Below are 25568 nucleotides of genomic sequence, written 5' to 3'. Positions count from 1 at the left end.
CAGAATTTGTGGTGAAACACTTGCCTGTGATGACCTGCACATTCCTGTGCCTGCATGGCCCTCATTGATCTAATCATCCAGCAGAGAGCAAGAATATTTATTCATGTAAACCTCCCCTTGTCTGACAGAGCACTGATGATGGGTTATGTTGAGGTCTGACCAGACGCAATTACAGATTGAGAGGGATCACAGCAGCCCCCACCTTCCTCTGCAGGCCTGCACCTCTGTCCTTTGCCCCAAGGAGGGCATAGATAACTGTCACACGCGTGCACACTTCTCCGTGTGCATGTGTGCACGCAGCACTGAAAAATTCCTCCCAGGCCTCAGCAATCAGCTCTACTGCTGATGTACAGATAACCAGGAAGGCGTTCATTCTTCCAGTCTCTCCCTCATAACTTTCTTTATTCTGATCTTAGTGTTTAAGTGCTTCAACATCTAAGATGTTGGTCACTGTATTTAAACACAGAATGAAGCGATAGCTGATTATTTGAAGGTTTTCGCTGTTGTAGAATATAACTGGAGCTATCTAAACTCGCTGTTGTTTGGATACTGATACAGACCACCAAGATGTGATAATTAGGTGGATAAAAATTTACAACCAAATTAATATTCTTTGGGTCCAAGTGGCCATTTGTGTCCATGCTGGGTGTCTCTTTACCGTTTAAGCATCTTTTAAACTTTTTAACAGTGCAAAAGTAGAAAAAAGAGCACATTACACAGGTGAGGGCTTTTTTCCAGGCTATTTTGCAATTCACTAACACACACACACACACACACACACGCCTGGCGTGTCTGAGAGTGCTTAAAATATTTGGAGTCCAATACAAGTCTTAACCTGACTCCCACGCACAAAGATATCTTCTAATCTTGAAATCCTAATGTCTTTGCATACCCAGGTGTCTGCTGCCCTCTGCCAAAGGTTACATGAAGCTCACATATTGTCACCTTTATCACATGATACATTCCTTAGTGATCACTCTGAATGAACTTTATCGTCACGCTCCTTTAATTTTTGGTCATTTTGTTTTTCTGTAGCTGGAAGGTGGAGTTCAGGTGTTAACTGCTCTAGCTAATTTGTCCAGGTTTGTCCTTATAAGGGTATGAGCTGAAGCACGTTCCACCAGCTCTGCCTGTAAACCTCCCACCTCCTACTTCCCATCTCACACACCCCTAAACTGTGTTCCCAACCCACACCCACATTCCCCTGGCCAGACTCTACAAGCCAGGTCACAGATCAGAGCCTCTGATCTCATGATTTGTTCACCTTTGCCAATAAAGTGGAGACAGACGCAGAGCATACCTGTTCTCTGAGACAAAGAGCAGAAAAGTGGTGTGTCTCTTTAATTTGTGGTGACTGCCGGCAGCAGAATCAGCGTGCTGATCAATAGATTTCTCTGAATTGTGATGTCAGAGAGTTCATGTGCTATGTGGCCAGGAAGGCTTTGCAGAGGCTTGCCTGTCTGTGTGATGCATATGTGGGAAGTGTCTGTGAAGCGAATCAGTCACCACTGTGATCAATCAGCACTGGGCGTGGCTGTCACAGGCAGCAGACTTCCCAATTCGGCACCCTGACCAACATCCACGTACAGTCACTCAACCTCTTCTGGAAGAAGTAGCACGATTAATTTGATAAGCAATAATTTCAATAACTGAAGTAAAAATTTCAAAGATTTTCCCATGTGGCGATCTGCTGAGTGATTTCCTTCACCATACATGGATATTTTAGTTCTGTAAATAAGCAAGTCTGTTGGCTGCTCGTGTCCTAAAAAACATCAAGTTTCATCAGTCAGGAAACTGACTCAACACATGAATGACGGTGTGACGTTTTACTTCTAGTAAGAAAACCTGTAAGAGATGAGTGTTTTGTTCCACACTGGCAGCTGTTTGCTACATTGCATAATAGGATGTGTAATGTCAGCTCTGGCCACCTCTCAAAATGCTTCCTGTCATCAAATTCCTCTGTTCCCATGATGCACCTTTCCAAACCCTGTTTTTTTTTTTCTTTTTTTTTTTTAAACAAAAGGAGAAGAGTGTCAGATCGTTGGTGACAAAGCAGTGGATGTCAAAAGAGTAAAAAAACCCTGCAGCCACCCACCCTCCTCTCTGTCTCTGTCTCCCAGGCAGCTCTGCTCTCCACACTGATCAAGGCGTCAAGTGCTGAAATGTTGCTCCTCTTCACTACATAAAACATGAGCAGGCTGAAGAGTGTGTCACATTTATTTTCCATTTTCAGTAAACTGCCCACCTGTGTCATGTGATGTTTTCCTTGCTGCGGCCTGTCATTGAGCCCTGATGACCACTGCCACCAAGGACTGCACTCAATCATATGATTAAACTCACATGTGCTTATCATCGTTTGTGTACATAGTGCTTGAATGATATTTTGAGCCAGTAAAATGTAATTTTGTCAGTGACCTTATGAGAGAAACAGGGTTTTAAGTCTTATAATAGCAGTTAAATGAAACGCACGATAGGACTGAGATATGCAGAAAATATGAACAACAAAAGAAAAAAATGCATTTTTTTTAACTTGTGAGGGTCAGTTTGGGAACATAAATTTACACATGTGAATTTAGTTTGTTTAAATATATAATATAATCTAATAATATGGATAGTATTTGCACTATTTCCGGTCTACAAACACAGAAACACACACACAGTCAATGGGAAGAGTTGTTGCTCGGCCAACTTTGATGTAAAACATTCCCAGCATGTGCTTTGCACAATGTGCAATAGTCAAAGTTATAGTGTTAAAATATGTCCACAGTCATGGTTTTACATGTGAACAAATTCAGGTTATCCGCTTCCTCGGGGCGAGACAGGCTACAAAAAAATACAAGCAAAGACATTTTCTTGGCCTATCCTAAACCGTTTCCAAGTTTGGAAGATGAATTTGTGTTAATGTTCTTTATATCTTCCTAGGAAAATGGGAAACATTTATTAATATGTATGTAAACATGGATTTAAATACAGAATATAAGGTAAAAACAGAGTTTTAAGCTCTAATGAGCTTGAACGTCAGTATTTGGTATGGCGATCTTTATTCTTCACGCAGCCTGAACTTTCTTAGGAAAGTTTTCTTCCCTCGATGATTCTGATTACGAGACTGGACGTCAGTGAAAAAGCACCCAAAGACCTTCAGAAAGCCTGGAGAACTATTGCCAAGGTTAAGAAGACGAGATGTAACATGTTGCTGGGATGTGTTAGCCACTCTCCCGTTTCTGTGATGTATCTTTATATTTAGAGGACTTTTTAAAAAAAACGATTGCGAGACTGTGAAGAAGTCCCGGTCGTTTCTCCGATGCGGCCTTTATCTGATTCAGAGATGCTTCAGGGAAGTGAGCAACCTTTTGTCTATTTGTCAGCAGGAGGTAGTTCAGCATCCTTTTCTCAGTCACTTAGTCATCTGTCAGGGTGGCTGCAGCTCCCTGTGAAGCACTAAAAAGTCTCAAAATTCAATATGTGAGTGAAAGATATCTTATTAGGAGACTCAGGAACTCCCAGGTGGATCCTACTGTGGTTACTGCAGTCAGACTATAAATCCCAACAGGGGCTCCCAGGAGAAGCAGTCATGATACCCCGGTCACGGCTCTCAGGGCTCTGTCTCGTTTTCTGTATTGATGGGGTCACATGCTGACACCCAGGCTGAGAGGGCGCAGGATCATCCACTCTCCCCATCATAGGAAGTTTTATGTGCGTGCTCCTAGCTCAGCTGGAGGAGTGTGCTTAGAGGAGATGTGCAAATTTTATATTCCAGATATTAAAGAGCAGATGTTTTATCTTGAATTGAATTTTAGTGCTTTAATGATACAGACGTGTTTATAATTTTGACTGAAATAGATTTTTATTCATCACAGAAGCATTTACTGTCAACCTGTTGAATGCCATATGTGCGTTCCCATGAAAAACTGAATGTCTTCCATGTTTCTTCCAGTTTTCTCATTTGGGATTCAAACCAAAAACAAGATTGCTGCCATGAAACTGCTTCCTTTCTTCTTTTGTAAAATCTTCCTGTAAACTGATCCGGCGTGAATGCGATGGGGGTTTGATGGAGTCGGTTTCATAATTAGCTGAAACATCTTGTTATCTGCTGCTAATGAGAAGCTTTCAGTCTGGAGGAAACCCTCTCCTCTTTATGGCCTGAAGCTTTTGGCGGATGTACGGCGTGTCAGAAGACTCTGACCTGTGTCTAATGACTCTTACATAACCCCACTCTGCGTCTCAAGAAGGTGTTTTATTCTGCCGGGGCTTTAGTTGGAGGACTGGTGTCACTGTTTGCCCAGGAAATGTCAAATTGAAGGAGCTGTTTTTACTTTAATTGCTTCTTATGTGATGTTCCCTTACTGAGTTCATAATTTTTGGAAGAACTACTGGATGCACTGGCACACAGTTGGACATTAATGGTTCTCAGATGTAACTCAATGAGTTTTCATGATTACCAGCTATGCTATGAAGTAGGTATTGTCTGTATGTTGTGAGTCTGTGTGTGTGTGTCTTCAGGGGAAAATTGAGACCTGACGACACCTTCTTTCTTCAACCGCACAGGCTTTTTTGAGTTTATATTGACTGGATTTGTCAAGGAAATAACACTGCAACTGTGCAAGGTAAAGGGATGAAACTTTGTTAGTTCAAAGTAAAGAGTGCTGGATTCAGAGGGGCAAATGTCAGTTCCCACTTTATGTCTATTTTCCTTATGAAGTGCAGGAGTATTTTCTCAGAACTCACTGGCATTGTGGTGGGATCTTTTTTTCTGGCATGAGTGTGCTTTAGGTCCCTGCATTTGGAGCATTGCTTAGTGTTTAGTTTTTTTCACCTGAATTTTTCCTTGGATACAGATTTTTCCTGATCAGATGCTGCTGGAAGAATTAGTTTTAACTTTAATATCTGAGTAGCCATGTGCAGCACTGTGGATGTATCTCCTCTGTGTGTGTTACCATGCAGTGAGAGCCAGCGACTGAGAAAGTTGTTCCCAGCTGTCTGAAGAAAGAAGGTCAGACTGCTGCACAACTTCTCGTCCGTTCTTGGCCTGCAAAAACATTTCCATGCCGTCGGTGAAATTCTCATCGCTGAACAGTTTCTCCTTTATTTGTTTCAGGAAGGTGCATGCTAATCTATCCTCATCCAGCTGAACAGTACATCTTAGTTTGTAAGAATCCACTGTTTGAAAAGTCAAATTTGAGCAATTACCAGGCTCTTATCTGAGCAGCTCCCAAAGGCCCAGGCCCTGATGCAAATTCTTGACTTTTCTCTAGCTCCAAATTTAGAAACGTTGTATACAGAAGTCAACCCCAAGCCCTTGGTCATTAAAACAGTTTCAAGACCCATTGTGCACTGAATTGTAATTACTTAGTTTCACGGGTTTGGATACGTTTGACTGCTTTGCTTCATTTGAAGTTTCATGAATGACAATTAATGCTGCATAGACTGCAGTTTGTTGTTATGTGTACGGCACTGTAGCCTCTTTGAGACCCCAGACTTTTTAGATTCTGCATTAACTCTGAGCTTTGGGGTCAAGGTGCATTTCCTGTGGAGACGACACTGCCGATCCCAAAAAAATAAATCTGCTCAATACCCAATATGCAACCATGTGTGGATCCACTGCACACTTATGGTCACATGTTTTCAATACTGTACGACCCAGAGGGGCGTTTATAGGTGATCTGTCTGCATGTTTCCAAGAATTTTTTTCATGCACCACATGGGAAGGATGTAGTCGAGTCTTTCTTCCGCTAATGCTATTAATCACACCACATGCATTCTCAAGTGCATGTGCTGACTGCTTTGAAGCCAGGAGGGGGTTTGTACTGTACTCAGAGGGTCTGTGCACATGCTAATGTATTAGCTTTAAGCCTCCTCATGGGAGCAGCTGTAGTGCGTTTCCTATACATAAAAAAAAAAAAAAAAAAAAGGGGGGGGGAAGCTTTGAGTAAACAGACACCATGGTAAAAACAGGGCGCAGGCACACCTTTCCATTCATTCATCTGTGTGGGTGTAGCTCAGGGGCAGAGAAAGGAGAGCACGGGGGGAGGAGGCAGTGAGTGGAAGAAGAGACTCGGACAGAGGTGCTTTCAGGGCTCGGGACAAAGAGAGTGTGTTCAAGAGGCCGTCTATTGTCACATTGTCAACCTGGATTCAATAATTCATCATCATCAGCAAGGTTAGAGTTTGAGCTATCAAATGACTTCCCTCTTCAGGTGCTTTAGCTAAGCATAAACACTGGAAACTGGGGAGATGACTAACCTACACCGATTAATAAAAGAGAAGATTTGTTTCTATTCCTCAGTTTTTGTAGGAGAAAAAAAGATGGTAAGGTTCAGTCACATGGGTCCAGAGACTGGTCAGTGACCACCTACTAACCACCAGTTATGAGGGGAAAGATTAGTATTCCTCAACTGGTTGCAAATGGTTGCCGACAGTGGCTGTGGAAAGCTTCATTCATCCAGTCCTAGAGCAATTGCAAAAAGTGTCACACCCTCATTGTGAAAGATTTTGTCCAGCGATGTCCAGCAACTGCTTGACAACTGGTTGGGAAATACATGTTTTTCCTGAGAGAAACGTGGTTGCCAAGCGATCTCTAGGCTTGTGTGAGTGATCTTTAAATGAGTGAGTTTTAAAGGTAGTGGTAGGTGCATTTTTGTTGGATGTCAACTGCTTGATCTTCTTTACAGTTTTATTGCTAAGCTAAGCTAACCAAGCTACTTTTTTTTTTTTTACATTTACATTTAATAGACAGACATGTAAGGCGACTAAAACCTCCTCATTACATCTATACCAGATAGCAGGTAACCTCGTTTTCCAGAATTTGCTTTTGAGTTCTTCCTTTAACATTGAAAGAAATGGTAAAACAGGACTCATAGCACTTAATGACCAGCTGCAAAGTTTCCAGACTGAGGGGAAAAAACAGGAAGGACATTCCTAATTAGCAAACTAGCTAAGAACATGGTCAAATTAAACAAATGGATTTCAAGGAAGCAGTTCGCCACCCTTTTTACAGAAAATAATCCTACACCCAGAATATGGAGGCCTAGTAACTATAATATTCCCAAATTCCAGAGTCCGATCTTACACTTAGACTTCCTATTCCAGATACTCTTTTTTTTTTTTTCTTTATCAAAAATCTGCTTTTGCTGATCACTTCCCACATGATGTAAGATTGTTTCTTGGATGGCTTAACTGATTTTGGAAGCTCACTGACAAAGTGGATGTGAAAAACTCATCAGATATAGGGTTAAAAACAATCACTACAAACATCATTCCATAACATCAGCTTGAAGCATCTTATCCATCATATTATATTTTCTTTTTCCTTCCTGTCATCCGTTTCTCTCCCTTGCTTCCCGTTATTTACTTTCTCTCCACTATCTATCCCCCTTTGTGTGGCTGAGTGGGTGGCAATGGATTTAGGGAAAACTTGTTTTGTTTTTTTCCTCCGTGCTTGTTTTAGTCTGGGCATGTTGAAATCTCCCTCCAGCTTTATCAGGAAGCCACTGCACACAGGGTGGTGCATCACTGTTTGCACTGTGTGTAGTAAATGGGCAATTGGAGCATTTGAACAATACAGACGGGATGTTTCTTAGTGTTTTATTTACACTGTGGGCAATTAAGTCTAATTCAGAAGGAATCAAATTCACTGCAGTGACTAAGCCTTCCTAGGTGGCCAGAAAGAGATGAGAGGAAGTAAATATGAAGATGAAAATGATCCTGTGAGTTACAATAAGTGAGTTCTTGGCGTGGGGAGTGTCACTGGGAAAATTGAGGCCAGGGGCTATTTGTTCTGTTGTACTCCTACACTCTTCTAAAGTGGGACAAGTATTGAACGTCTGAATTTCAATCAGTGGCTTCTATTGATCGTCTGCTCCACCGGCACTCATGGTCAGTTAGAGCGGACTCCCTGCAGGCACGTCACATTGTGGTCTGATGACTCTGAGCTGTTTGTGATACGCGTTTAAATTCCACAGTAGCAGCGAGGGCTGAGCGACACCTCGGCTCCCTGCCCTGCTCTCTTTTGTCAGTTTCCTGCAGGATTAGCCTGCACCCTCCTGACGTCACTTCATTTATGACGGTAAGCAGCAGCAGCAGCTTCTGTGAAGTGCTCGCAGCAGATCTCATTACAAGTTGTAACAGACACCTCCCCTTGATGGCCCCACCCCGGCAACCCAAAGCAGGAGGAAAGCCAGCCTGCTGCTTGTTGGTGTGTAGTGGAGAGCCCTCGGCAGAGCGGTGGGGCAGCAGAGTGGTTTAAGCTGCGTGAAGTGCTGGCAGGTGCTGGTGCTGGTGGATGGACTTTAGGAGGGAGGGTGGTACAACCGTCACAGTAGCTAACTGTGGAGTTGAGTTGTAGTCTTGGCAGATGTGTGCGCGTGTGTCCTCCTAAACGCCCATAAAAGTCTTCCCACACTTTGTTTTTCTCAGTTTTTTTTGAAGGATAATCTCTATGACCAAAAACTAATACAGCTCAGAACAGCCAGAGGAGAAACATATATCACATATCACTTTATCCACTGATGTTGGGGGGGTTGGATGGTTTTATTTGTATGAAGTTGTCTCTCCTTTCTGTTGATGATAAATTGTGGTTCAGCTGTGTTGCCCTGAGCACAGAGTTTCTCTCAGGAGCAAAACAAAAATAGGAATAAAAGAACTTAAATTGGGTAAAATGGGGTACATTCATCCTTTCTAATAAGTCAAGTTATCCATGTATTGGTGCGTTTGATGGCTTCGATTTATGAATCAATCACTGATCCAGCTGAATGTCATCTCAGCCGAGCATTTACTAGATGAGACTCCAAAGGAAGAAAGAAGAAAGGCCACTGCTCATTTACCCTCAATACTTTCATTAAAGTGTTTCATGTGGGGCCGGTGTGCCTCCATCATAGCTCTCTGCACTTTCTGCAGGACATTTATCTCAGCTTGCAGCATCAGTCTAATCTAGGTTTGTGTAGCCATTTTTGGTCATTCTTCCAGATGTGGGAATATTAGCCCACATTTAAATTATTTTTTTAGTCCACATACCATGTGACTTTTTGCTATTTGCTGTTTCTCTAAATGAGCAATGAGCAAATCATCCAGGGATTCATTTCATAAGTCTTAAAAAGGGTTTCATAAACTTCATACAGGATTATGAGTACAATTACAAATGTAATTGCCACAGAAAATATGTGGTGCACATATTTAGATGGAAGCGTTTGATTGGAGCTTTTCTGCCACGTTTATTCTGAAAAACTAATATTTAAGCTAAACTCGGATGTTCTTTGGGGTCAGCAGCAGGTTGGCACCACTTTAAGGGGCTGTTTCATGTTAGAGCAGGTCAGCGGCCCCTGGAGCTGAGCTGGATAGGTCATGGAAGCTGTAACCAAGGTTTGGGTGCATGTATTACTTGGACCTTTGGCAGTGCTCGTTTCTGTTGAAGCAAATTTTCAGTTCAGGTTTTTTTTCTGAACTGAGAGTGTTACCACTTCTCTGTTTGACTCGCAGGTGGAACTGATGAACACGAAGTTTAATTTTGTATGTCTGGCTATCAACAGCACCAGACTGCGCTGTTTTTATGGCTCAGTGCTGAAACTCAACCGAATTATACACAATAAATTGATGTGTGCACGCAAGTCAGCAGCTTAAGTGGCTTTCTTTCTTTTTCTTTCCGTGTAATGCCGTATTTAATGCTACATTAATATAAGAAATTGGATGAACAGGTCTCTGCATTTTTCCCTTTTTGACGTGGGGAGCTTCACAGATAACATTTTTAGCCACAGAAAAACAAGCAAAGAACCTATTAAAGGCTTGAAACACCCTCATATGGCCCACGTCACATAGCCGTCCCTCGAGACTCTCCCATTAACATTAAAACACTGAACAAATCAGCATTTTTGAGGACTACTTTGGAAACAGATCATCAACAAACACCAAAAACGAATATATTCCTGTGTGAATTGTGCTGCCTGCCACAGTGAAACAATTACAAAGGTAGAAAGAGGAAGAGAAAAACTACAGATATGAGGTTTTTTTTGGACATGTGAAAGACACACTGACTCATTGCTCTGGCTACCTGCAGAATTAAATATGTTAATTCAAGTAATTATAAATCGGGAAAGCATATTTTGTTTGCGAACTTGGAGAGAAATGTCAGTTTTCCTGGAAGCTTCTAGTTTGGTGCACAGAAAATTACTGCAGAAGTGCATTGGCCTTAACAGGACATGTGCAGTACAGCTGATGTGTGGATGAGTTGAAAGTGTCTTTTGTTTGAGTGCAGTGTAGCTCCTCCCCAGCTCAGCATTTCTCTGAGTCAGGTGATGGTCAGCAGTGAAAAACGCTGCTTCGGCACAAAGCAGCACCACGACTGGCTACCTACCATCACACGACGGCTGCTGGCAAACCGAGCTCGAGCTGACTCACGATTACACTGAACCCGGCCACTGTGCTTCATCGTATCTGTTTACATTGCTGTCCAACTGTTGTCAGAGACAGCTCAGGCATGACTCAGGACTTGAAGCTGTGATAATAAGTTCTCTTTACAGTGCCAGCATCTTCGGAAATTTGTATTTTTTTTTTTAAACAAAATTGTATTGATACTAACACTGCAAACAAACAATATAATTTAATTGACGCAAGCATATAAAAGAAACATTCAAACTACAAGTGTATGCACATGCTGTAAACTCAGCCTCCTGCAAAAACACAGGCCTTAATGTTTGTTTAAGTACCAGGAACATAAGCTGTACTTTCATTTTGGACACATACGCTGCAGTGAAATGGGATCCGTCACAGAGTGGCCTTTGTGCAGTGGGAGACTCCTGCTTTGAGCCAGCGAAGCGGGGAGATACATGTTCACGCTGGGCTTTTCAATGACTCGCTGCTCAGCAAGGCCTCTTTGATGCCCAGAGTCTATTTGAATAGCATCTGCACGTAGATTTGCATCCAATTTGTGTGCTGTGAGATCATCAGAAGTGCTGCGTCTTCTTATCAGCTTGCGTCATACTCAGTTAGACATTTGTCTGGACATAAACCTGCTTGTTCTTAGTCTCATCAAATATGTAAAATTCAGGAAGTAGATAGAAGCTATTTTGCTGTTTTATGGATGTCTTCAAAGTTTGCACTTTGTACATTTAAGGAAGAAGAAATAAAACTACATATTGTAAGATGTTTTTAGTTATTTATTTCCAGTGCTGGAAATCTGTGAAAATTTTGCATTCAAAAGCTACAAAAGGGTCAGGGGTTGGATGGTGATGCATCTTTCAGGAGAAGTGGTGCTCAAAGTGCGAAAATTTCAAACAAATATTGCTGAGTGCAGCTTCAAGTCAAGTCAGTTTCATATAGCGTATTTTAGCCAACCCAAAGTGCTTAACAGGCTCTCTTCCACAGCATGTCTTTATCGTGTCTTCCTTCTCTCACCCCAACCAGTCGCAGCAGATGGCCTCCCCTCCCTGAGCCTGGTTCTGCCGGAGGATTCTTCCTGTTAAAAGGGAGTTTTTCCTCCCCACTGTTGCCATATGATTGTTGGGGTTTTCTCTGTATGTATTATTGTAGGGTCTACCTTACAATATAAAGCGCCTTAAAGCGCTTGACTGTTGTTGTGATTTGGTGCTATATAAATAAAACTGAATTGAATTGAACAGATACCCTCATTCGCAATCCAGGTCTCCAAGAACCCACAACACCGAACATGCATACACAGACAATATAGTAAAGATAATAACTTGAAAATTAGTCAGAATGTCAGAATAAAAACGTTAAATTCCAACTGTGGTAAATAAAAGAGGAATAGATCATATTTACAGTGACCAAACCGTGAGGGACCTTAGAGGTGACTTAAAGCAACTGAAACTAGGTACAGCTGATTTCAACAATTGTTGAACAGGCTTTTTATGAGGGAAGGCCGCCCAGAGGCAATAACGTCAAAGGCCTGATTGTCTTTAGTGAGGAGAGGGCACCGAGAGAAACTGTTGGATTATTTAGGAACCATTTTCTTTCTGTCATAATACATCTGGCTAAACATTAGCTTAACTGAGGTTGAGTGCCATTTGATTTACCTTCCAACATGCCGTCACGGATAGATGCTTCCTTCTGTGCAGTGATGTGGTTGACAGTTGTAATTAGGGATGTCACCAGAGCCTCTACTTATGGTAACTTTCCATACCAAAATTTTGAAAGTGCTGTGGGACTTCTTTCAGTGCTATAGGGTTGTCAGAGAAATTGATACTTGGACACTAATTGATAGTAAAGATTAAAATTGGAGTTGCAGCAGGATTGACAGCATTGTTGCAGACTGGCAGCACAAACACGAACATGAGCACCAAAAACTCTGTGAAGTATCTTAAAGCTGACCTCACGTTTTTTTATGGAGAATTTTGAGACCTCACTAAAGCTCTCGTTTCAACAACAAGTGTTGTCAGTCCTTTGTGTCCGTGATGCTACAAGATGGTGCTAAATTAACAGGATAACACAATTATTTGTGTCTAAGAAGTGTTATGTTTCTCTTAAAGTCCCAGTTTGAAGCAGAGAAAAGTTTGCCAGCAACTACACAGAAACAGTGTCAACCTACTTTAACAAGTATTTCATCAGCAATGACAATATGGTGCCAGAAGCACAGAAAATAAACAGAACTGTTGCTGCAAGAGCCACTGTAGTTCCAATCATTGCTAACCAAAATCTGCCTTAATTTCCTCAGTTTCTGCCCATGGTATTGAAAGCAGTCTATTCCTGGGTGTCATATGGAGTTTGAAGTTCGAGCATTGTGACAAATCCTGGTGTAATTTGGTAGAAATAAGAGTTTGGGAAAGAACTGAGCTGATTTCTATGGAAGGTGAAAGAATCTCTTTTTTTTGGTCATTTGTAAGTCAAAATTTCAGGTTATTACCTCAGATGGTTGAGTTAGTAAGTCAAAATGTGGCTTAGATAGGGGGGAAAAACATTTCAGTGGCTAAAAAGCTTTGTAGATTTCTGGAATGTGACCTTGCTGGTAAGTTTTTGGTGCTTTGGACACTACAGAGGGAGTGCCACTGAGTTCCATTATATATGAAAAATTAGCCGATATCTCAAATACTGGGTAACTCCCACCAAAAAACAATCGAGATGCATTAATAGAAAAACATGTTCCTTTAATTTTGGAGGCACGGTGGTGGAATGGTTAGGACCATCACCTCACATCAACAAAGTCCTGAGTTTGAACCTAACCAGCTGGCTGAGGCCTTTCTGTGTGTTGCTCTAACCAGGTACTCTGGCTATCCACCCACCGTTCAACGACATGCATGCGGTTTGGTTAATTGGTCATTCTAAACTGGCTGTAGGTGTGAATGTGAGAGTTCATGGTGGTTTGTGTGTCTTGATAAACTGGCGATGTCACCATGGTGTACCTCGTGTTTTTGCGCTGTGAAAGCTGGGTTTCAGCTCAACCATGACCTTGAACCGGATAAGCAGAAGAAAATGGATGGATGTTCCTTTTAATTCATTTTGTGAGGATATACTTTTAACTGACTAAATATTCTAAACACAAATCTAAATCTTTGAATCTACAAGGTAAGTGTATCTGTTGCATAAACTGTCTGCATCTAAAACATATTTTTATTAAATAACATCACTGTTGCATCCTTTAGAAATCTAAATCTGATGGGAAATTGATGCAGCATCTGTGTTATTATGACCTGAGCGAGATTACATGAACTTTAGGAGTCCAACAGATCATCTCTAAAAAGTTGCTGACATCCAGGGAGGAAACCACGCACTGAACACAGATGCTTTTGTGGTCATAAACTTGTGTTGCGTGGGGAGAGTGTGTGTGTGGACTCTGTTTTTTAAGAGCCTCTGAGCAGCCGAGCTGTTTGTTTGCGGGTCTCCAGGCTTTTGTGGTTGTCATAGCAACCGCCCAGTGTCGGGCACTCTGCAGCATTTTCACAGACGAGCCGGTCTTTGTTAAATGAACACGCCGGAGGAAAGAGCTATCGCCACGCTTTGACTTTCTATTGTGACACACACACACATGAATATGCAGCAGGGCAGCTCTGGGCCACGAGAGAGTAAATATCAGTCGACCGGTCACAATGGCTGCTATTCTTTGTCGTCTACGCTTTTTGGCTCGTCCACAGCTCGGTCAGCACGCGCGGGAACAGTGAGGAGCGTGTACATGCATGTGTGCAAAGTGCCTCTGCCTGCACAGCATACAGTATCTCTCTGCACCAGCTGCACGCTGGCTATATGTGCTCCTGTGTCGCATGCTGGGTTTTTTGTTTTGTTTTTTTTTTTGCACTCTCTTTCTGAGGCACACTTGCCTCCTTGCATGTGTGCATGCTGAAGCAGCAGCCAAGGCAATAGTTAAATGTAATGAGATGACTTTGCTGAGTTGGCAGTTTGTAGTAACAGCCTGTTTGAGTGCCTGGTTGGATGGATGCTGCACCTGAGAGACTAGACTTTCACACGCCATTGCACGGCTGGACTGAAATGAGCTGTATTAATCTAGAGTACCTGTTTTTGCAGATACTTCAGTGTCATGCATTATATTTGACATTTTTTAGATCTTTAGTCTGTAGTTTTATGCACACATCGTGCACATATTTTGTGGTATCTCGTGCACATATTTGAGTACCGCCTAACTGGACTGCAAAGCTTAGCAGATTGAGTACAGAAACGCTGGCAACAATTCTGAGATCATTTTCAAGCAAAACTTCATTATGATGCTTTTCCTTTCCTATGTTTTATATTTTTGTCAGGGGAATATTTTCCAGTTTTTAGTTGGACATTTTAGGACACCGTCCATAAACAATAACCGCTCTTTTCAGCTGTTAATCAACATGTTATAGGCCTAACAACTGGGCAGTTAATTGAAGGTGAGGGAGTTTCAGTTTTATTTGAATATTTTTCCAGAAGTTTTGTGATATTCGTTTAATTTTCAGTCTGGCTTTGTTGTGTTTGTCATCCAGAAACTGTAGAGAGCTGTAATATAGGAAGTAGCTGAGAGAACAAGAAAGTGAGAGTGAGTGGTTTAGTCATGCAGCTCTTAGGGGGACATAGTAGCGAAACAACAGTGCTGGGATTATACCAGAGATTATACTATGACGATATTACAATCACTATATGATATTATTGTGATTTTTAGCATTTTGCGGGATGCTGAGTGTTGCAATAACATGTTGAGATTAGTTAGTTTTTCATTTGCAAATTCTGTCCTCAAAGTTAATCTTTGTCGATATACAATAAGATAAAGTTATCTCACTTCAGTTATTTTTTTTACTGTCAAATGAGATTGTTAAGCACATCAACTGTAAAAGCTGCCATAAAATGGAAGTCTGCTATCAGTCTGTGATTAATTGGGGCCAAGTTGGCAATTACATGCAATCGATTTCTAATAATACAGCAATTAACTAATAAACCATCAAGAATCACGTATCTGTTGCAGTCTACATAGACACAAATTCAGATTTAACTGTTAAAATTGTTCTCTGCAACCTTCCTGTTCTATAGAAAAATAAACAGAATACAACTAGCTGGCAGTCATTCAGACTGATTGACATGCTACCATGTCTAATCTATAAATTAGACAGCAAGACCTTTTGCAGACCTTCAGCAATCTATCTAAGAGTGGTTGCAGTCTGCCCAAGTCAGACTGTAACTGTTTGCAGAAAGGTTGCATCCTATCAACCCATGCATTTGCCTTGTGATGAAACATGGCTGTGAGTGTGCAAAAAAATGTTAAAATCTATCTTTATTTATTTATTTGTTTATAGATGTAAGGAGGTTGCTCTACTATTTTTTTTTTTTTTTGTGTGTGACTGAGCCATTAGCCTGGTGTGAATGAGGAGGTAGCTTTGTCATGTCCAGTGTTAGATGGTTTTTCTGTTTAAGCCAATTTAAATGTAAGTTTGCTCGGCTAATGTTATCTTAGGATGGTGGTGCAAGAGCTGAGCCCTCTTCTTCACAGCATTCCCAGATTATTTTTGTTTATTCAATAAAATATCCATATTTGGTGTCCTGTATCGATACAATATTGCCATGCAAATTATTGCAATAGCATGCTGTATTGATATTTCCTCCCACTCCGCTAGATTATACTGGTAAGTGTTGGTTCAGCTAACTGGACCAGCGGCTCACATGTGCCCTGCAGTCTCAGCCTTGGCCTGGTTCACAGTTTTCACTGCCGGAGAAGTGAGTGCTTAAATATCAGTGTGGGTAGTCAGGCTGCATCCTCTAGTGCGCTTTGAAGGAAGGAGACAGAGGGGGATGAATGATGACCTTTGACCCTCTCAGAACACTCCCTTTGCTAGTTGGCACTCCTGCCCTTCCTCTGTTGGGGAGAGAGAGCACTGTGACTACTAACAGAGAGAGAGAGAAAAGCAGATGCCTCCCCTTCATCTCTCCTCCAGGTTCAGGAGTCAGAAAGGTCATATTGTTCCTGTGCATGACTCACTTTGAGCAGGATGGATGGAGCAGCGGCTCTTATTACACACCCGTGCAGGGATGTTAGGAGCCTCTGTTTGGGTGTGTTTGTTTACCTGTCTGACTGACTGGTAGCATCAATGTTCCTAAGTACACGTGTGACATAAATAGATAGTAACAGCTTCATGTTACTGTTGGGAGTTCTGGTCACCGTATTCATTGCTTTTGGTGGATTGTAGCACAACAAACTGCATTAGGGCAAAAGAGATAACAGCTCAGTGATCAGATGTTGACAGACAGTAAGACTACACTCTGGGTCAGACTTTAAAAAACAAAAACATGTTCCCAGATCCAGGAGTTGAGCCCAGAAAGTGCCAACACTGAACTCATTTTTGCTATGAAAGATGTCGTAGTAGCCCGGTTTGGCTTACACAGTGAGTTCAGTCAATCAGCTACTTCCTGACAAATGACTGAAACCCTTGCTTCATTCTTTAAAATGCATGCTTTGGTGAGACTTTAATTTTAGTGCGTGGTTTCCTCAGTTTACTCTGTGTTCCCTAAAAGGTCAGCAATGTCAAGACAGATTGCAAATCCAGTGAATCATTCTAAAAGACTGCTAGAATTTTATAAATAGCTTTTTTAGTTGGTAAAATGATTAATGAAATGAAGAAGCATTTTATATCCCAAAGGTCAACTTGACTGTGACATCACAGTTTTTGGTCATTGCTCAATGCTATAACTCAGGAACTGAAGGGGGGGGTTGCGGCTATGTTTCATATTTGGTGCTCACCTATTGAATTCCTTTTTAAATTATTACTCTGAATTTAGAAAATATACATCCATGTAGGGCTGTTCGATATAACGATATATATCGGATGACGATATAAAAACGTCTATCGTTTCATTTTACGATATCGTTTGTTTCGTGGTGTCGCAAAATAAACTGTTTACGGCAATATTTTTTTCATCGTTTTGATGGTCACTGTAGTGGCTATATTAATTTCTTAAAGTTCTCTCTTTCTCTTATATTTAATATAACCACACTACGGACGGACAAGCGCCTGTTTTTATGCGTTGTCGTTAGCAACAAGGACGGTAAAACCATCGCGTGTCCGCTTGTTTATTTTCCAGATAAACCTTTCACAATAAAGCTCAAGATCCTGTTGAGACTTTTCAAAATAAACTGAATAACGTGAAAGAGCATGCAGAGTATTTACGGATGAGAAGCAAAAAAAGAGCCGTCAGGTGCTAAAAAATAAACCTTAGACTCAAACGTTAGAACAGGCTTTTCCCCGCAGCACGCTGTGTAATAAATACTCACAAAGAAAATGGCGGCCGTTACAACTAATGTCTAAAAATGTATCGTTTCATGCATCGGTTAAAACACTCGACTCCAGGTACACAACGCCCAGCTGGAAACACTTCACGCAAGTCGAGCTGCCCGAGATTCACAGAATTTACAGAAAATGTTACATTTTTGTGATTTATATCGTTATCGGGACGATAGATGTCTTATATCGGGATATGAGATTTTGGTCATATCACACAGCCCTACATCCATGTAAACCTCATACAACTGCAACTTGGTTAGTTGGTGAATGCCTACAATCTCCAACCATCCAACAGTTTTCGTCTGCTTTTCCGAAGTAGGACTGCAATGGCAGTTGTCTAAGCCCCAGCAACATTTTCCAGATCCTTCTGGGGAATCCTGAGACACTCCTAAGCCAGACAAGATATAAAATCTCTCCAGTGAGTTCTGGGTCTACCCGGGGTTCCCCCCCGCCAGTTGGGTATGGTTTAAAAGGCTTAGAGACAGTAACTCTTGCTGGCTTTTCTTCATCGTCTCTGTCTGTGAATATATAACATAGTTATTCCTCTATGTACCATCAGTTTCTTTTTTGTCTCCCCCTCAACTTCTGAGATGGGTTTTAAGCCTTCTCGCATGCCAGATGCATGGAGCCACAGCGCAGCAGTCTGCAGAGCATCCAGACAGCAGTTTGGCTCGTCCTGCAAGGCTCTTTTTCCCGCTGTGCCTCCAAACTGAAGATGGCAGTAACCCGAATCTTATTCGATCTGCTCTGCCAGACCTTTATTCTCAGTTCTGGGTTTTGGATGGAAGGATGTAACAAATAAATGAAGCCAATATCAGATTATGGCATTGTCAGAAATGCACAGGGAAGCATCAGCTGTGGTTTAACTTTAGCTTGGTTTTCATTCGCGTTTTGTGGCTTTTTGGCCACATAGAGGCTTCTCTTGGATGTGCTTTGGGCTCAGTTTATACCACAAGGCCCTGTGTTTTTGTCTCTTTGGACCTCAGTTTCCTCAACAGCATTGTCAGAGTTCACCTAATTTTAATTCAGCGTGAATTATTTGTACTGATTTGCTTTGCATGTCTGAATCTACACATTTCTGTAATTTATTGGAACTAAAATTACAAACACAGCTACGATTAAGCTTTTTTCCTGTTCCCCATGAACAGGAAAATGAGGAACAACTCAGCCTTTTATCATTTACCGCTCGCGTATTCTTGAGCAAGGCACTCCTCTCCTGCACAGCTGTTCCTCCAGGGTGCCATTTTAAATCAGAATGTGCTCTCTGTGAGCATGTCTGGTTAAATGCAATGTCCTAATCCATCACACATCAGGAAATCATCTGGGGGTCTGAGGAGGAGGAAAGTGCTGTATGACTGTTAGCAGCTCAGTTTTCCTGGAACAAAAAACTCTCTGCATCAGCACTTTCCTGCCCCACGAGCCAGCGTGAAGTGAAGGTAGGAGAAATACTTAGGATAGACATGACAGTTTTTACCTGCCTAGGATCTACAGAGGCCCATTTCCATGTCAGCTCATCCAGACAGTATTTATTCTCATTACTGCAGGAGCTGCAAGCAGCAGTACAATTTTTCATGTTGTGGATTTGATTATAAAACAGAAAAACTACTTCTTTTTTTAACCATCTTTGTTAAACATTTTGGTGGAGATGCTGGAAAGATATTTTCCTAGACTCTATTTTTTTCATTGCAGTTTATCTGCCTGTTTCTGGGGTTTCGTGGGGACACGAGAGGCCCTGAGCTGGAGGCTGAGGCTTGAGAAACCGGTCGCAGTGTTGAAAACCGCCTTCCTGTGTCAAAGGCTCTGCCAGCACAGTCTGCCTTTCCTCTCTCGCCTAAACTCACCCTGCCTGTGTGTTTGGATATGGCAGGGGCTCGCACTCATGAGCTGGCTTGTTTCACTAAAAGGATTGTACTAATATGGAACTGGCAGAGAGGCAGGAAATCTTTTTTCTAAGTGAGGGTGATTAATGAAGTGGGAGAGAGGAGAGAGTGGGCAAAAAGGGGGAGGATGGGAGTAGAGGAAGAGGTGTGAGGGGAGGTGGTGGGTTTTTAAAGAAGAGGGAAATATGTGAGAGTTTTATACAGTGAGAAATGATTGTAGTTATTTAATTCAGTAGTGGGTAAAGCTCTTTGTAAGTGTTAATACTATTAATCATAGTCACTGCTTCAAAACCTGATTAATTCCTTAGCGTTTTTTTTTAAATAAAAACAACAGTGGCTTACTTACAGTCGCCTTTTAATTGAGTAATGTCATATGTCAGGATGAGTCTGCTAAAATCAAGTTAATCTGTGTCATCTATAGTCAAGCTTCAGTGGAGCTGACCTTCATTAGATATTTAAAATTCCCAAATCAAATCAATTTATATTGGTAGATTTTTTTTCTTTTAAATCTGTTAGGGATTTTTCTCCCATTTTCCAATATATGATCAGTATTGTCATTTGTTCCTGTTTGACAGGTTGAGATCTACATATAAGTGAACCTATTAAGTCCTTACAGCTACACAAAACAGCTTTGTAAAAAGCACTTTAAAGAATGGCAGTATGGTTGAAACCAAAGAAAAAGCTATTAAGTTTACAGAATTTCTTTTATTTATTTATTTAATTATTTGCTTATTTATTTATATAATACATTTTTCTTTTTGCCCCACTCCCTGCAGTTAAACTTGGTCAGTTTTATTCTTTTATTTATTCATTCGTATGTATTAACATTGCCCCAGATGTTCCCAGAAATGTCCAAACCCACAGAAATATGCATTTTTATTGACTTTAATAGTCCATTTTATTTTGGTTGCAGTGAGCTGTTTCATATCCTCTTTATGCATAGCAGCCACCAAGCAAATGCAAACGGTAACACAACAAGTTTTACCAGTATATTAGCAGAATAACTTTAGCAAGAGTATCTGTGGGTAAGCAGTTGGCTTTGACATATCACAAATAAAAAATTCATGCAGTACATGTCTGTAACAGGTCTAGAGACTGGTTAGCAACCATCTGGCAAATGGTCACAAGGGAAAAGACTTGAGCTTAAGGAAGTACAACTCAAACCAGATATTAAGAATGTCTGCCTTCAAAGTAAAAGTTGCACCTTTTTAAATGTGTTGGTTGCAGCAGTAAGACTACATTTAGTTTAAAGGTGAATTTTCTCTGTTTCTGGTTTGTTAGCATCTGCCAATCCGGCATCTGCCATGCAAACGACATGCAACCTGCAAGCCATCACAAGAAAGTTTTCAGTATAGCACTCTTTACAACCAATTTCATAGTAGTAACTACTAGCAACCACCTTTCCCTAGTGACCAGGAGTTACCACGAGGTTACCGACCGGCCTTTAGGGCTGCATGAATAGTAAACAATCACAGCTACTGCATACAGATTTTTCCCTTGCAACCAGTGGTTGCTAGATGGTTGCTCACTGATCTCTAGCTGTATTTTACTAAAACCTGAGTCAGATTTCTTTCATTGGTGCTGGTGGTTAACAAAATACCCAGTGACATAAATTATTATTGAGTGTTTATAACCACTGAGTACAGGTTATCCAGGTTGATTATCCCGTGGTATTCAAGGGTCCTGAACTGTGGATTCAGTGGTTGCCATGGGACAAACATTGCATGCAATGATGCTCACTGGCACACTTCCCCGAAGTTGATGTGGAGCAGATTTCTCCCACTCTTGACCCCTGTTGTTTTTACAGCCTGCCTCAGTTCTGGGAGGCTGAGACCAGACAGAGAAAGAGAGAGAGAGAGAGAGAGAGAGAGAGAGAGAGAGAGAGCAGAGAATGGGGGAGGCCTCCAATTTTTATGACCCTCCAGTTCCTCCCACAGACACATTCGGCCATTCAGTCATGCTTTCACTTTGCTCGGTTACACGTTATGCTGCTGAAGCTGAAACAGACTGCGTTAAACGGCAGTAATGAGAACGATTTTGCACTGGCAGGACTCTGGAGCAGAAATGTCAACAGCTTACAGAGATTCACAGCACATACTGTACTGACACAAACTGTACAAGGACCAAACAGTTGCACATGGAGTGCAGAGGAATAGTACGAGACACGCCACACCGTGGATTCATATAATGAGCAGTTTTTAATCTCTTTAGGTGCTTCACAGCTACATGAGTTTTTGGTCAGTTTGCTTTATTGATGTGGGCAACTCTGTCCTTTTGTTGCAGATCCAAAAACAATGACACAGTTTGTTGAAAAGCAGAGACTGATTTAAAAAGAACAATCAGACAGAGAGAAGTTGACGGTAGTAGAGACACAGAGTCTCAGTGAGCTACAGAGTTGAGATGATGGGCAAACAGGCTTTCTTTAATATTGTTTTTTTTTTTTTTTTTTAAATAAAAGTAAGTCTTGAAAGTTTTAAGTATATTATATTGATGTCACATCATATTGTGCCTGTGTAAGGTTTTTTTTGACAATGCTACTCAACCTGCATCCTCCTCAGGCTATAAATATATATGTGCTAAGCACAGGGAAAGCCCTTCAGCCTCACTCTTAGGTAACTCTCAGAGGAGGTTTTTCTCTCTTAGCTCTTTTGGGAGTCCACCACGGCTATTAATTAAGTTGGGTTGGCAATCTTCTGCAAAGACGAGCTTGAGTCATATGGAAACTCATTGCACAGTTGTGGTGTCACTTTCAATCCCAAGGAGGAGCAATGGGGAAAACGCCACCTTTCCACTCTGTAGCAGTCGGTGCTGGACAAGCAACTATAACCTGGCTTGTTTTAAAACCAAGAATCCTTCAAAGTGGATCTTAAATCTGGTCTTCCAGGATAAAGTGTTTTATTCCAGGAAAATAAATTATCATCCTAACAATTTATTGATGGAAAATTTGAAACAGATCAGATAGTATATCTTCACTTTTAACATTACAATAGAAAGACTTTTAGGTTGAGGACTGAACTGTGCTGGGTAATGTCGCTGGCAAGTCCCACAAATGCGGTGACCTCAAGTGGATCTTGGGTCAACAAAATGTGCACATTTCTTTTATTAATTTTCTTTTTTGTAAGATTAGACTGACTATAGCTTTTCAGTTCAAAGCCATGCTTGGCTGTCTGCTCGTGCAGTAATCTGTCTCTCTGTGATCAGTGGAGCAGCAACTCTGAGCCCTGCCCTGCCAAGAGCCTCAGAACACCTGAAGGTGTCTGGGAGTGTAGTCCACAGTGCAGCCAGAGGGGGGTCATGTGATGGTGCAGGTGGCTGCCAGCCTGGACTGTGTGCTGTTGCCAAACTCCACAGTGACCCAGAGACTTAAAGAAACTGCAGGAGGGCCGGCTAATTCCTGTCAGGAGGAGGCCTGTCGTCCAACCCGAAGCAGCCAAACTTGCCCTCCTTCCAAGACATTTAACAAGCTAACATTCCTTCTGTGAACTTTTAGTCGTTTTCACAACTGTGCTCTTTGCAGCTTCACTCTGAGTGTTTTCAACACTCTGGTCTTCACAAACCTGCACTAATCACGAGTTTTAGGTAAAAACTCATTTTATTCTGCTCAGAGCATACAAAACACTCCACTTTGTACTTTTCACACCATTTCCTGTCTTTTTTGCTCTCCTTTAACATGAAGCTGTTTGCAGGTGGTTAGCAAAATTTCCTGATATAATTTAGATGGTCTTTCTGTTATTTTGAAGGCGTTTCACAAAGAGGAGGGAACAAAAGAGCTGGCACTTGTCAAGAATGACATCTTAGACAAAAAAGAGACAGAACATTGTAAGAATCTGAACCTGCAGAGCCAGCAAACACTCTTATCTTAATACTTTGATTAAATTGCACAGTATTCACACAAGCTGCTGACACCACAGCTCTGCCTCGACTGTTTAAAACATTTGGAAGCCCCTAAAGGGGACTATTGATTAGAATTATTTCAAATATCTTAGTGCCTGTTGGAGCTTGACTTAAATCATGAGTAATATTGCTGGAAAGTAGTATCTTCTGGGTTCAGGGCGTGTGCCTGCTGTTTGCACATAAATCTTCAGTGCTGGTCTTTTTCCGTCAGTCCTGCCCTTAGGGATGAAACACCATATAATCTGTCTGTTTCCCTTCACATCTTCTACAGTATCTACAGAGTTTCTTCCAGTTTTTTTTTTTTTTTTTTGCTGGCTGAAACTCCACCACACGCCATCAACCTCGCACACATCTTAAACCCAGCTCTTCCACACTGTAGTTTATTGATAGCCGTGTAAACCTCACGCGACTCCATTTTTAAGAGTGATCTCATCGCGGAAGTTCCACAAGTGCTTCGAACCAGATCGCCAATGACTTTTAAGTGGCTTTTGTTCCCCAGCAGTGGAAAGCAAGCCAGTGAAAGACAGTGTTGGCTTTCATAAACGCCTGGCTCTGCTCCTGCAGGTCCTCCTTCAGCTCTCTGGAGGAAACATGGTGTCTGATCTTTGCGCACAGTGGATGCAATTAACCCGGGAACTCATAAAAAGGCGTTTTGCAGCAGGGTGCATAACGGGCCGAGTCCTCATGCCAGCTCCTGTTGGGCGGTTGAGGTCCTGCTCCAGATGGTTTCCATTAGCATGTTTGCATGCCAGCAATGCCAGACAATCCAAGGCTTGCTACACCTACTGTATGTATACAATGCTCCAGTGTGTGGAGGTTGAGTGAAGAAAATCCAGAAGTCAAGTTTGTCGGCACCACAGGAAAAGGGGAAAGTGTGGAAACAGGGATTGCATCTGTCCATCAACTGATTTCCATTGATATGTAACTTTTAAAGGTCCCGATGTTGTGGTTTATTAGTCCTTGTAGGAGAACCCCCTCATCCCTCATAAACTGTAAACGGAGCTGGCAGTGTTTCAGTATTTTGTTCACAGATATCCTAACCAGACATGATTTCCTGGCAGCTTTTCCCTGTGGATAGCAGTGTTGGGCTAGACTGAAAAATGTCAGCATCTACTTCAAATCTCAGAAAATGCACAAATTTTGTACAAACATTCGTGGTTCCCAAAAGATGAACCATGTTGATCCTCTTATTTTTTACCAAATTTGTGCCCTAAAGCTAACAGCATTCCTGTGAGCTGTTCTTTGTTTTTACAGCTGATAATTCTGGTGCGCTCCTGTACCTATATTACTGTTATTTAATATGTCAGAGAAAGATTTAGTCCCATTATTTATGCCAAGTGCAATGAGCCAAAAATGCAGGATTTATGGCATTCACCATGCACTGTGCCCGTTAATAATAATGGATTGCATTTATATAGCGCTTTTCGAGACCCTCAAAGTGCTTTACAATTCCGCTATTCATTCACTCTCACACACTGGTAGAGGCAAGCTACAGTTGTAGCCACAGCTGCCCTGGGGCAGACTGACAGAAGCGAGGCTGCCATATCGCGCGATCGGCCCCTCTGGCCATCACCAGTAGGCAGTAGGTGAAGTATCTTGCCCAAGGACACAACGACCGAGACTGTCCGAGCCGGGGCTCGAACCGGCAACCTTCCGATTACAAGACGAACTGCCAACTCTTGAGCCACGATCGCTCCACACTTACAGCAAAAAGGTTACAGTTCAAGACACAACAACAGTGTGTACTTTGAAAGGGCAGATGAGGTCTGAAAGGAGGAAGAAGTGGTGTGTGATCTGGAAGGCTGAGAAAATGATTTTATAACCACCTAAGGGAAAAAAAACACTTCTTCACAAATAAATCTGCTAATCCAAATAATCTCCTGCTGATGATATTGTCACCGTTGCTTGCTTTATTTTTTTTGAACTAGTGCCAATATCATCAGATTGTAAAAATGAATAAGCCTGCAATACAATACAATGCAAACAAAAAACTCTAGTTGCTTGATAAGTAAACTTGCCCCCTTTAAGAACCTGGTTGGCTCATGTTTGGTGTATATTTTGCAGCACATTAAATACACACATGTGACGGTGTTTTTATCTGATTTCT

General features: G+C 41.6%; 1 protein-coding gene across 6 annotated transcripts in view; it reads left to right on the top strand.

Annotated features, from left to right (window-relative positions):
• The window catches only part of actn1 (actinin, alpha 1), a 54848-nt gene that overhangs the window by 1806 nt on the left and 27474 nt on the right, over positions 1 to 25568 (top strand). The gene's annotated exons all lie outside the window — the stretch shown is intronic.

The sequence above is a fragment of the Pelmatolapia mariae genome, linkage group LG16_19 (assembly GCF_036321145.2).
Source record: "Pelmatolapia mariae isolate MD_Pm_ZW linkage group LG16_19, Pm_UMD_F_2, whole genome shotgun sequence".
In the NCBI taxonomy this organism is placed as follows: domain Eukaryota; kingdom Metazoa; phylum Chordata; class Actinopteri; order Cichliformes; family Cichlidae; genus Pelmatolapia; species Pelmatolapia mariae.
The sequence above is the reverse complement of the archived record's forward strand: the minus strand, read 5'-3'. Positions and strand labels throughout refer to the sequence as shown.